Here is an 11,173-nt window from a genome sequence, read left to right as displayed (position 1 = left end):
ACATGTGAAAAGAATATATCATAGAGCATCTCTCCTCCCATTCATGACTGTGTGGTCCACTTTCCCTCTCATTCTCATTCACATAACAGCTTGTAACTACAGCAATAACTCACATGGAAGAATATGTTTGGAAATAATTTGTGTATTTAAGCTGATTTTTTTTTGTGAATGGTATTTTATCCATTTTTGAAAAAAAAATAGTATTACAGTAACATTTAGAAGATCTGAGCAACAACTGAGCCCCATGATGATAGCTGTTGTATGTGGAAACAGTTGCTAACCCAAACAGCTTACATTCTGACAAAGTTTATCATTCAGTCCTTGTTTGCTTTCATTTCATCTCCCTTCCCAGACATCGACTCTGTCTCTCAGCTGCAAACCAAGACAATAATCAACACCATTTGATCAGCTTGTTCTCCACAGAACAGCTGCAAGTGGTCCAAGGACCACTATTTGGGAATGTCCAGCACAGAGGCATTATCAGTATATTTACCTCATCACTCTTGTCAGGCCCGGCTCCAGCATTTCTGCTGCCCCAAGCAAAAAAAAAAAAAAACACTGATTGCGATCGGCGGCGGCAATTGGGGGGGGGGGGGGAAAGCCGCGATTGCGATTGGCGGCGGCAGTTCAGCGGCAGGCCCTTTGCTCCTAGAGGGAGTGAGGGACCTGCCGCCCCTGAATTGCCGCAGGTTCTGCCCCTCTCCATTGGCCGCCCCAAGGACCTGCTTGTTAAGCTGGTGCCTGGAGCCGGCCCTGACTCCTGTCATTTCTAAATGCTCTGAAATACCATTATCCCCCTCATAACTCTCAATCCATACTGCATTCAGAGTGGACAAAAATAGATGTGACTTGTTAATATGGCATTTCCAGAACAGGTTGCATTAAATGGAAATATATTAAAAACACCTGACATAGCAATACCCATACACACAAAAAATTACATTAACATAAACCAAAGATTGATGTGCAACAAAGTGAGTCCTTTGATTCTTTCTTTATATGAAACATTGGCTGAGGCATAAAAGGAAGCATATTTTGACTGATAATGGTACATCCTGGAGTGTGCTGGTTTGCATATTAATTGTTTAGAGAGAGAGAGAGAGAGAGAGAGAAAACTGACTTCAATAAGAGTCAGCTCAGGCTTTTAAAAAGTTTACTCATAAAACTGGATTCTGTACTATTTTAAAAAACAAAACAAACAAACAAAACCTTACTTTTTTTGTGACTGAACTTGTATTTAAGTACTATTTTCAGAGAAGCAAAAACAACATTCATAAAGATACTGAGCAAAAATGGTTTTGGACTGTCCTTTTGAGCCATTGTGAGCTGCACAAGCTAGAGCAGCCCCCAGGCTTGCACCAAAGCTGGAAAAACGATCAAAGAGGTGTAATAGGCTCCCCTGACAACTCCCCTCTATCTCCTGCCCCACACATGGTCTGCTGCACTCAGATAAGAGATTAATAATGGTAGGGCCAAGATTTTCCTGGACGTGATAAAAGACAGATTTTGTCACCAAATAGTCACCAAACCAACAAGAGGTGGTACCATTTTATATCTGGTATTGGTGAGTACTGAGAACCTCATAGAAGAGCTAGTCATAGGGGACAGCTTAGGTTTGAGTAATACGTTAATTCAGTTGAAACTAAATGGAAGGATAAATAAAAAAATAAGTCTGCAAATAGGTTCCTTGATTTCAAAAGGGCACACTTAATAAATAATAATAATAACAATAATAATAATAATAAGATAGGGAACTGGACTAAAACTAAAGAACTCAAGGATTAAGTCAAAGTTTCAGAAACTATCTGAAGCCTGCATCCCAAGTAAGGGTAAAAAAAAAAAAAAGAAAAATGTAGGCAAGGCTTGTAGAACAAGCTAGATGAGCAAGCATCTCAAACAGGTGATTAAGAGAAAGCAGAAAGCCTACAAAGAATGAAAAATGGGATGGTGTGACGTTATTGACATAAACTGGGACCATATAGATCATTGTTGCAACCAAGGTCCTGTAGTGGCACCCAAATCTTGTATAAAGGGGGTCAAATGGGGGTGTCTAAGACAAGGTTATGGTTTACTGGTCATGATTATGCTGTCTATATGTGTGTATCAGTTTTGTAGTTGAAGTTATGAATATCGGCTCTATACTGTCTGTATGGCAAACTTATGCTATGCTTCTGGGTGACATCCCAGACAAGCTGGGATTAGTTCTGCCTAGCCTGCTTGATGGCCCATTAAGGACCATCAGCTATACAATGGACCCATTGAAAGAAGGCAAATATCCTTCAGACTCAGCAAAGTATGCAGGAACTGGCCCATGTGACTCCAGACTCCATCTTGCTGTAATTTTCCTGGAAAAGACTATATAAGGCTGATGCCTCATCTCCATTTTGTCTTCAATCCTGCTTCTTACCTCTGGAGGGACTTTGTTCAGAGCTTCAGTTTGGAGCAAAGGACTGAGGACTCATCACAGCTGGGGATGTATTACAGAGACTTGATTTGAACCTGCAGTTTATTCTATCACTGCTGCAAGCCTGAACCAAGAACTTTGCCATTACTGTATGTAATTGATTCCATATAACCAATTCTAACTCTCATCTCTATCTTTTTCCTTTTATGAATAAACCTTTAGATTTTAGATTCTAAAGGATTGGCAACAGCGTGATTTGTGGGTAAGATATGATTTGTATATTGACCTGGGTCTGGGGCTTGGTCCTTTGGGATCAGGAGAACCTTTTTTCTTTTAATTGGGCATTGGTTTTCATAACAATTTGTCCCCATAACGAATGGTACTGGTGGTGATACTGGGAAACTGGAGTGTCTAAGGAAATTGCTTGTGAGCCTTGTGGTTAGCCAGTGGGGTGAGACCGAAGTCCTCTTAGTCTGGCTGGTTTGGTTTGCCTTAGAGGTGTAACTGCCCTGTTTGAGCAATTTGTCCTGAGTTGGCACTCTCAGTTGGGTTCCGCCAGAACTGCATCATTACAGATGGATCAACAAGGAAAGCTACATCTTGGAGGTCAGAAGTGTAGGGAAAAAAAGTAAGAACTGCCAAAAACCAAGCAGAGCTGGACCTTGCAAGGGAAATTAAATCTAATCATAAAAGGTTCTATAGCCATATAAATAAAAAGAAAGCGAGAAAAGAAGTGGGACTGCTAAACACTGAGGATGGGGCAGAGATTAAAGATAATCTAAGCACGGCCCAACATCTAAACAAATACTTTGCCTCAGTTTTTAATAAGGGTAATGAGGCGCTTGGGGTAGTACTAGGGTGGTTAATGGAAATGATGACATGGAAGTAGAAATTACCACATCAGAGGTGGAAGTCAAACTCAAACAGCTCAACAGAGGTGGGACTAAATGTCCAGGGGGAGAAGGGGTGGATAATCTCTATCCAAGAATATTAAAGGGAATAACACATGAACTTGCATGCCCAATAGCAAGGATTTTTAATGAATCTGTAAACTCAGGGTTCATACCCCATGACTAGAGAATCGCAAATATAGTACCTATTTTTGAGAAGGGGGGGGGGTGTGATATGGGAAAACTATTGGCCTATTAGTTTGACCTCAATAGTATGAGGTCAATATTTTGAAAGATAAAGTAGTTAAGAGAAGAGGTAATCGGTAATTGGGATAAAATATAACATGATTTTACAAAGGGTAAATCATGCCAGACCAACCTGATCTCTTTCTTTGAGAAGATAACTGATTTTTAGACAAAGGAAATGCAGTAGATCTATCCTACCTGGATTTCAGTAAGTTACTGATACAGTTCCACATGGGAACTTGTTAGTTTAATTGTAGAAAATGAGGATTAATATGAGAATTGAAAGACAGATAAGGAATTGGTTAAAGGGGAGACTACAATGGGTCATGCTGAAAGGTGAACTGTCAGGCTAGTGTGAGGTTTCTACTGGAATTCCTCAGGTATCAGTCTTGGGACCAATCTTATTTAAAATGTTTATTAATGACCTTGGTACAAAGAGTGGGAGTGGACTAATCAAATGTGTGAATGACAGAAAGTTGGGTGGTATTGCCAATATGTAGGAGGACTGGAATATTATACCAGAAGATCTGGCCAATCTTGAAAACTGGAGTAATAGAAGTGTAATGAAACTTAACAGAGAAAAGTGCAAGGGCATGCACTTGAGGACTAACAACAAGAATTTTTGCTATAAACTGGGGATGTATCATTTGAAAATGACAGAGGAGGAGAAAGACATGTGTGTGTGTACTGGTTGTTCACAGGAGGACTACAAGCCACCAATGTGATGTGGCAGTGAAAAAGGTTAATGCACTCCTAAGATGCATCAGGTGAGGTATTTCCGGTAGATATAGAGAAGCATTAGTACCATTCTACAAGGTGAGACCTCATCTGGAATATTGTGTGACGTTCTGGTCTCCTGTGTTTAAGAAAGATTAATTCAAACTGGAACAGGTGTAGAGAAAGGCTACTAGAATGATCAGAGAAATGGAAAATCTACTTTATTAGAAAATACTCAAAAAGCTTGGCTTGTTTACCCTAACCAAAAGAAGGCTGAGGGGAGATAGGATTTCTCTCTATAAATACATCAGAGGGATACTACCAGGCAGGGAGAGATATTAACTTAAATATCAATGTTGAAACAGGAACAAATGGATACAAACTGGCCATCAACAAGGTTAGCCTTGAAATTAGATGAAGATTTCTAACCATCAGAGGACTGAAGTTCTGGACCAGACATCCAAGAGGAGCAGTGGGGGCAAAAAACCTAACTTGTTTTAAAACTGAATTTTATAAATTTATGGAGTTGATAGTATGATGAGACTACCTACGATGGCACATAGCTGATCTGCAATTGCTAATAGCAAATATCCCCAATGGTTGGTGATGGAACACTACATGAGGATGACTGTCAGTTACTATAGTGAATTCTTTCCCAGGTGTCTGCCTGTTTGGTCTCACCAAAGTGCTTAGGCTCCAATTGACTACCATATTTTGGGTTGGGAAGGAATTTTCTCCCAGGTCAGATTGGCAGAGACCCTGTTTTTTTTTCCCCCCATCTTCCTCTGCAGCATGTGGCACGGGTTACTTGCAGGTTTAAACTAGCATAAATGCTGGATTCTCTTGTAATTTGAAGTCTTCAAATTATTATTTCAGGACTTCACTAACTCAGCCAGAGGTTATGGGTATATTACAGGAATGGGCGGGCAAGGTTCTGGGGCCTACAATATGCAGGAGGTCAGACTAGATGATCCTGATGGTCCCTTCTGGCCTGAATATCTATGAGTCTAAGAAAGAGAGCAGAGTAGTGAATTTAGCCAATTGATTTAGATATAGAGAAGATAGAGAGAGAGAGGATAAGAGACTGTCAGAAAGAGATTGAGAACATTGGTGAGGGGAGGCACTACAAGAATAAAATCACTATGGTCTGTGAAAACCTCAAAGCTGGCCTTGAACACAGCTTTATCTCCTAATGATGTCCCTTGAACATCAGATCCAGAACTCAGCTAATGATTATCCCCCTCACACACCTGCACTAGCGCCATCATTACAGTATCATCCTCTTTCCTGTTTAAATTGAGTTGGTGCCATAGTTACTTCCAGAAATCTTTGAATTAAAAGAAAAAATTATTTTCTCATTGTTTGCTTGTGCTTCTCTATCGATGCACACTTGTTTTCTCTTGTCTTATACTTGGACTGTAAGCTCCTTAGAGCAGAGACTATCGTTATGTTTTGTGTTTGTATAGTGCCTAGCATCAGGTCTAGGACCTGGGTGTAGCGGGGTGGTCACCCGCTCCTGCCCTGAAGGGCTTGAAATCACCCCTGGGACAGGGCTGAGGCGACGAGAGGGCTGTGGCTAGGAAGAGCCACAAGCCTCGGCTGATTGGGGAACCAGCCACAGATGCGGCCACGCCCCAATCAGGGCCCAGCTGGTCCTTATAAGAGGCCAGTGGGCCAGGAGCAAAGGGTCAGTCTCTCTGCCTATAGAGAGGGAAGGATCTAGCTGCTTAGAAGTTAGGGTGACCGGAGGTCCCGATTTTATCGGGACTGTCCCGATATTTGCTTGTTTGTCCCACGTCCGGACCGATGTTAGGTCGGGACACTGGACAAACAAGCAAAGGCTCCAGAGCCCCCCCACCCCTGCCGTGACTCCGCCCCCTCCATCCCCCATTGGTTCCCTCCCCAAATCCCCGCCTCTTCCCCAGGCTCGCCATTCCTCCTCCCTCCACAAGCGCTGGAGGGAGGCCCGGGAGACGCAGGGGAAGCACGGGGCCAGGGTGAGTGAGAGTCCGGCCTGGCCCCGAGCACAGGCAGGACTCAGTCGGGCGGTAGGGAGAGGAGGGGGGCGGCCTGCGGAGCCAGGCGGCGGCTGTTCTCCCCACCTGGGCAGCGGGACTCGGGAGCAGCTGCTGCTGCAGCTCCCACTGCCGTGGGGGAAGGAAGCAGCTGATGGCCAAGCTCGGCGGCTGTGGCTCTGGCGCCCGAGCCCAAACCCCCCGAACCCGGGCCTGTTGCGGGGACCCAGCAGCGTGCACGCTGCACCCAGCTCCTGGCCAGTCGCATCTGGGCTGGCTGCCCAGCTGGTGCAATCCAGCGGCGGCCCCGGGGCGGAGGCAGCAGCAGCCCAGCCCCGTCCGTTCCTCTGCGGGACCCGAGCAGGACGGGGGGGCTGGGGCCTACTGCCCCCACTCTGGGACCACCATGGGATTGCACCAGCTGGGCAACCAGCCCAGAAGCGACTGGCCAGGGGCTGGGCCCGCACAGTGTGCGCGCTGCTGGGTCCCCGCAATAGGCCTGGGTTCGGGGGGTTCGGGCCCGGGCGCCAGAGCCGCAGCCTCCGAGCTTGGCCATTGACCGCTTCCTCCCCCAGTGGCAGTGGGAGCTGCAGCAGTGGCTGCTCCCAAGTCCCGCTGCCCAGGGGGGAAGAACAGCCGCCACCTGGCCCCGCGGGCCGCCCCCCTCCTCTCCCTACCGCCCGACTGAGGCCTGCCTGCGCTCGGGGCCAGGCTGGACTCTCACTCACAGCACCCCGCTCCCCCTACGTCTCCAGGACCTCCCTCCAGCGCTTGTGGGGGAGGGGTTGCTCTGACACCCTTTTTTTTTTGCCCCTCCCCCCCCACGTCCCAGTATTTGACCTGGGTGATCTGGTCACCCTAATTACCTTCCACCCCCTGTCCCGTTTTTTCACAGTTGCTATCTGGTCACCCTATTAGAAGTTCACAGGGTACCTAGAGTGGAGCAGTGCTGGGGGAAAGCCAGAGGAGCTGGGGAGCTCTGGCCTGGAAACCCCCCAGGCTGCAGGCCTTGTTAAAGGCCCAGAAGGGTACTGGGGTTGCAGAGGGCAGCCCAGGGTAGGCCAAGGCAGCAGGTCCAAACCCCCCTTGCCAATGATGAGTGGCCTTTACAGACTGCAGTCTGCCTCAGTGCAAGGGGGCTAGATGGTGACTGGCAGTAGCCACTGAGGCAAGGTGGGGATAGGGGGTTGGGGGTTGCTGCAGTGGGCAGAACATGGGTAAAGGGCACTCTGGTCTGGGAGGGATACGTGGGCCAGTGGCAAGTGGGACACTGGCCTGCAGAGGGCGCTCTGGAGCTGGAAAAAGAGCTAATTCCCAGGAAACCAGCAGGAGATACCAGCAGGAGTCTCACACTGCTACACTGGGCTATGTGTCAGATAATTATTTTATTATGATAGTGCCTAATATATTATAATATGCATAAGGAACATCATGTCATAGAGATGTTGCATTTCTCTGGACAAATTGGAGAAATGGTCTGAGGTAAACAGGATGAAGTTTAACAAAGACAAATGCAAAGTGCTCCACTTAGAAAGGAAAAATCAGTTTCACACATACAGAATGGGAAGAGACTGTCTAGAAATGAGTACGGCAGAAAGGGATCTAGGGGTTATAGTGGACCACAAGCTAAATATGAGTCAACAGTGTGATGCGGTTGCAAAAAAAAAAAAGCAAATGTGCTTCTGGGATGTATTAACAGGTGTGTTGTGAGCAAGACATGAGAAGTCATTCTTCCACTCTACTTTGCGCTGGTTAGGCCTCAACTGGAGTATTGTGTCCAGTTCTGGGTACCACATTTCAAGAAAGATGTGGAGAAATTGGACAGGGTCCAGAGAAGAGCAACAAGAATGATTAAAGGTCTTGAGAACATGACCTATGAAGGAAGGCTGAAAGAATTGGGTTTGTTTAGTTTGGAAAAGAGAAGACTGAGAGGGGACATGATAGCAGTTTTCAGGTATCTAAAAGGGTGTCATAAGGAGGAGGGAGAAAACTTGTTCACCTTAGTCTCTAAGGATAGAATAAGAAGCAATGGGCTTAAACTGCAGCAAGGGAGGTTTAGGTTGGACATTAGGAAAAAGTTCCTAACTGTCAGGGTAGTTAAACACTGGAATAAATTGCCTAGGGAGGTTGTGGAATCTCCATCTCTGGAGATATTTAAGAGTAGGTTACATAAATGTCTATCAGGGATGGTCTAGACAGTATTTGGTCCTGCCATGAGGGCAGGGGACTGGACTCGATGACCTCTTGAGGTCCCTTCCAGTCCTAGAATCTATGAATCTATGAATTTTGGGCTCTGGTGTTACTGCTCACTAGAAGAAAGTATTTCCATTTATATACTCACCATCCTTTGGAGAAGTGAATGTATAATAAAAAAGAATAAACCGTGGCCATCTAATTATTCAGCAAAACAATGAAGTGGATATTTTATTACCCATAGGCAATTTGTTTTGGCCTGTAGATTGATTTTCCTTTATGTTATAATGGAAAGAAAACACTAAGTCTCTTATTCCTGTGAGATTATAATATGCAGTCTTTTCTGCATAAAGGAAGTAATATCAGAGGGGGGAAAGCAAATAGTCGTATGATATAGACAACATTACTTCTGATACTTTGCAGTGGTATTTTTAAGTATTTCTGAACTTCCTATGACCCACATATGTCTCCTTCCTCTTCACTGGTTGAATCAACAATTATACTATGTTGATGAACTCCAAGGAACGGAAAACATCTGCATTAAGATTTGGTGTTGTCTGAATGCAGAAGAAGCCCATTGGCAATTTGTGCCCTGCTGAAATATAGTCATCCTAACTGATATGAGGATTATCATAATATTCCTATTAAGGCTATGTGATTTTCTAACAATTTTCATAGATTAAAAATGCTAATACATTATCAGTGGTGACATTGCAGACACTGACTTTAGCTACAAAAATAAAAGTTTGGTTGTGTACATAGATAATATTATGTACAGGATTTTCCTTCTTCACTCACTGATTCTTCATGTGCCAAAAACTGCATGTAGCGGAGTTCTGTGATGCTGACCAATGGACTAGGAAGGCAAAGTCAGACTATATCTACTAAACCTTACATTCTCACAATGTTAAGGTGAACCCGGTACCTAATTAAAACTGTTATGACTATATCTTCCAAATATAAAAGTTCACCACACAATATCATTATGAGCCTTCACACAATCAGCAGCCTAGGAATCAAAGCACAGCCCTTTAAAAACGGTAAACACAGATTTGCCTTTAGCTTTTAAATCACACTGTGGGAGAAGCACTTACAGTACATTAAGTTTGTGCTCAATTACTATTAGGATTCTTTTTGTGTTCACTTTATTTATTTATTTAGTACAACAGAATTAATTATGTGATAAATTAATTGCTGCCATTCTAAACTGAATGTAGTAGACACAGCAAACTGAAAATTACAGTGTTAAAATAAAGTTCTGGATAAATTATTTTATTTCACCATCTGTTTTGTTCTCAAAGACAAGAACTGATGCTCTTCTTGCCGCTATTTGCCTCCTCAGCTTAGCACCCTCTCATCATTCTTTCCTGTAACTGACACTGCAATTTCACATCTGCTTTTCTTCTCCAACCCCTCCACCCGTACTAGTGAACCCATCTCTTTCCACCTCCTGACCTCTCTTATTCCACTCTTCCTCATCTTTCTCCTCAACATCTCACTGTCAGGTTCCTTCTCCTCAAAATACAAGTATTCACCTTTCCAATCTTAAAAAAACAAACAAAAATCACCTTACCCTTGACTCCACCTGCCTCTAACACTATCCCATCTCCTTTTACCTCTAAATGCACTGAAGGAGCAACCGGCAGTTGCTGATTTTGCAGGATACCACACTGAAGGGAAGATCGCATGCTACCAAATGTTTTTACACTGAAGCTTTCAGAAGTACTCTATTACTTCTGGTAATGATACAAGTAAATGATGCAACATGCCAGAACTTAGTCCTGAAAGAAGTTGTTACAGGTAATTAAGCAGACTCTTCCTATAGGTAAGTTTAGCAGAAAACACTATATCCAAAGATACCCTACTTCTTATAGCTCCAAGTGAGGAAACAAAATAAAACCAACCCCCACACAAATAGGTGCTTAACTTTCAGTACAAGTACTTTGAACAATCAGGGCCTAGGCAACAACTGGCATTTTTCTATTTATTTTCCCTGACGGATTTTTTTTTATAAATGATCACAAAAATACCCCCACCCATTACAGTGAATGGTGTTTGTCCATATAAGTCTTCATATGCTGTTTTTAAACAGAGACCCTTATTAAAAAAAAATCTGTCTCTTCAGCAAATGTAATACATTTTACATTAAAATGCCACTTGTACAAATTACTCTAAACAAATAAAACTGTGAACAAAATTACATGCTTCTGTGATACTAAAGAGTAGGCAGGCACCCCCTGTGGAGCTGGGATCTGACCAAGATTATTGAAGTATGGTGAATAAATTGAATTTGAAACGTAGCTGATGAAAATAGCAAAATTTTATGTGGTGCTAGAATTTTTTCTTGTGTATATGTGGCAGCTTTTATTACATTAGATTTTACAAATTATTACCTACTGCATCAAAAGCCAGAATGCTATGATGCTACATAATATATGAGGATACTGAGAACCAATGGACATAAATAAAGTAAAGGAAGGAAAACCCTGTCTCCTAAATTCAGCCGCTTTTTGCTGATTCAGAACAAATCCAAACATCAGGTCCCATTTTGCTAAGAAATGCTTAAACTACTCAATATGGTATAAAGCAAATATAGAACTGTCTGATCCTAATTTAGTGCTAGAATAAAAAGGGTAACAAATGCGAATCAGAAATTTCTGAATGAAGCAATCTCCTCACCCCACTCACAAAAATATAAACTTATCACA

Source organism: Malaclemys terrapin, chromosome 5 (genome assembly GCF_027887155.1).
Source record: "Malaclemys terrapin pileata isolate rMalTer1 chromosome 5, rMalTer1.hap1, whole genome shotgun sequence".
Lineage (NCBI taxonomy): Eukaryota > Metazoa > Chordata > Testudines > Emydidae > Malaclemys > Malaclemys terrapin.
This window is presented reverse-complemented; position numbering follows the sequence as displayed.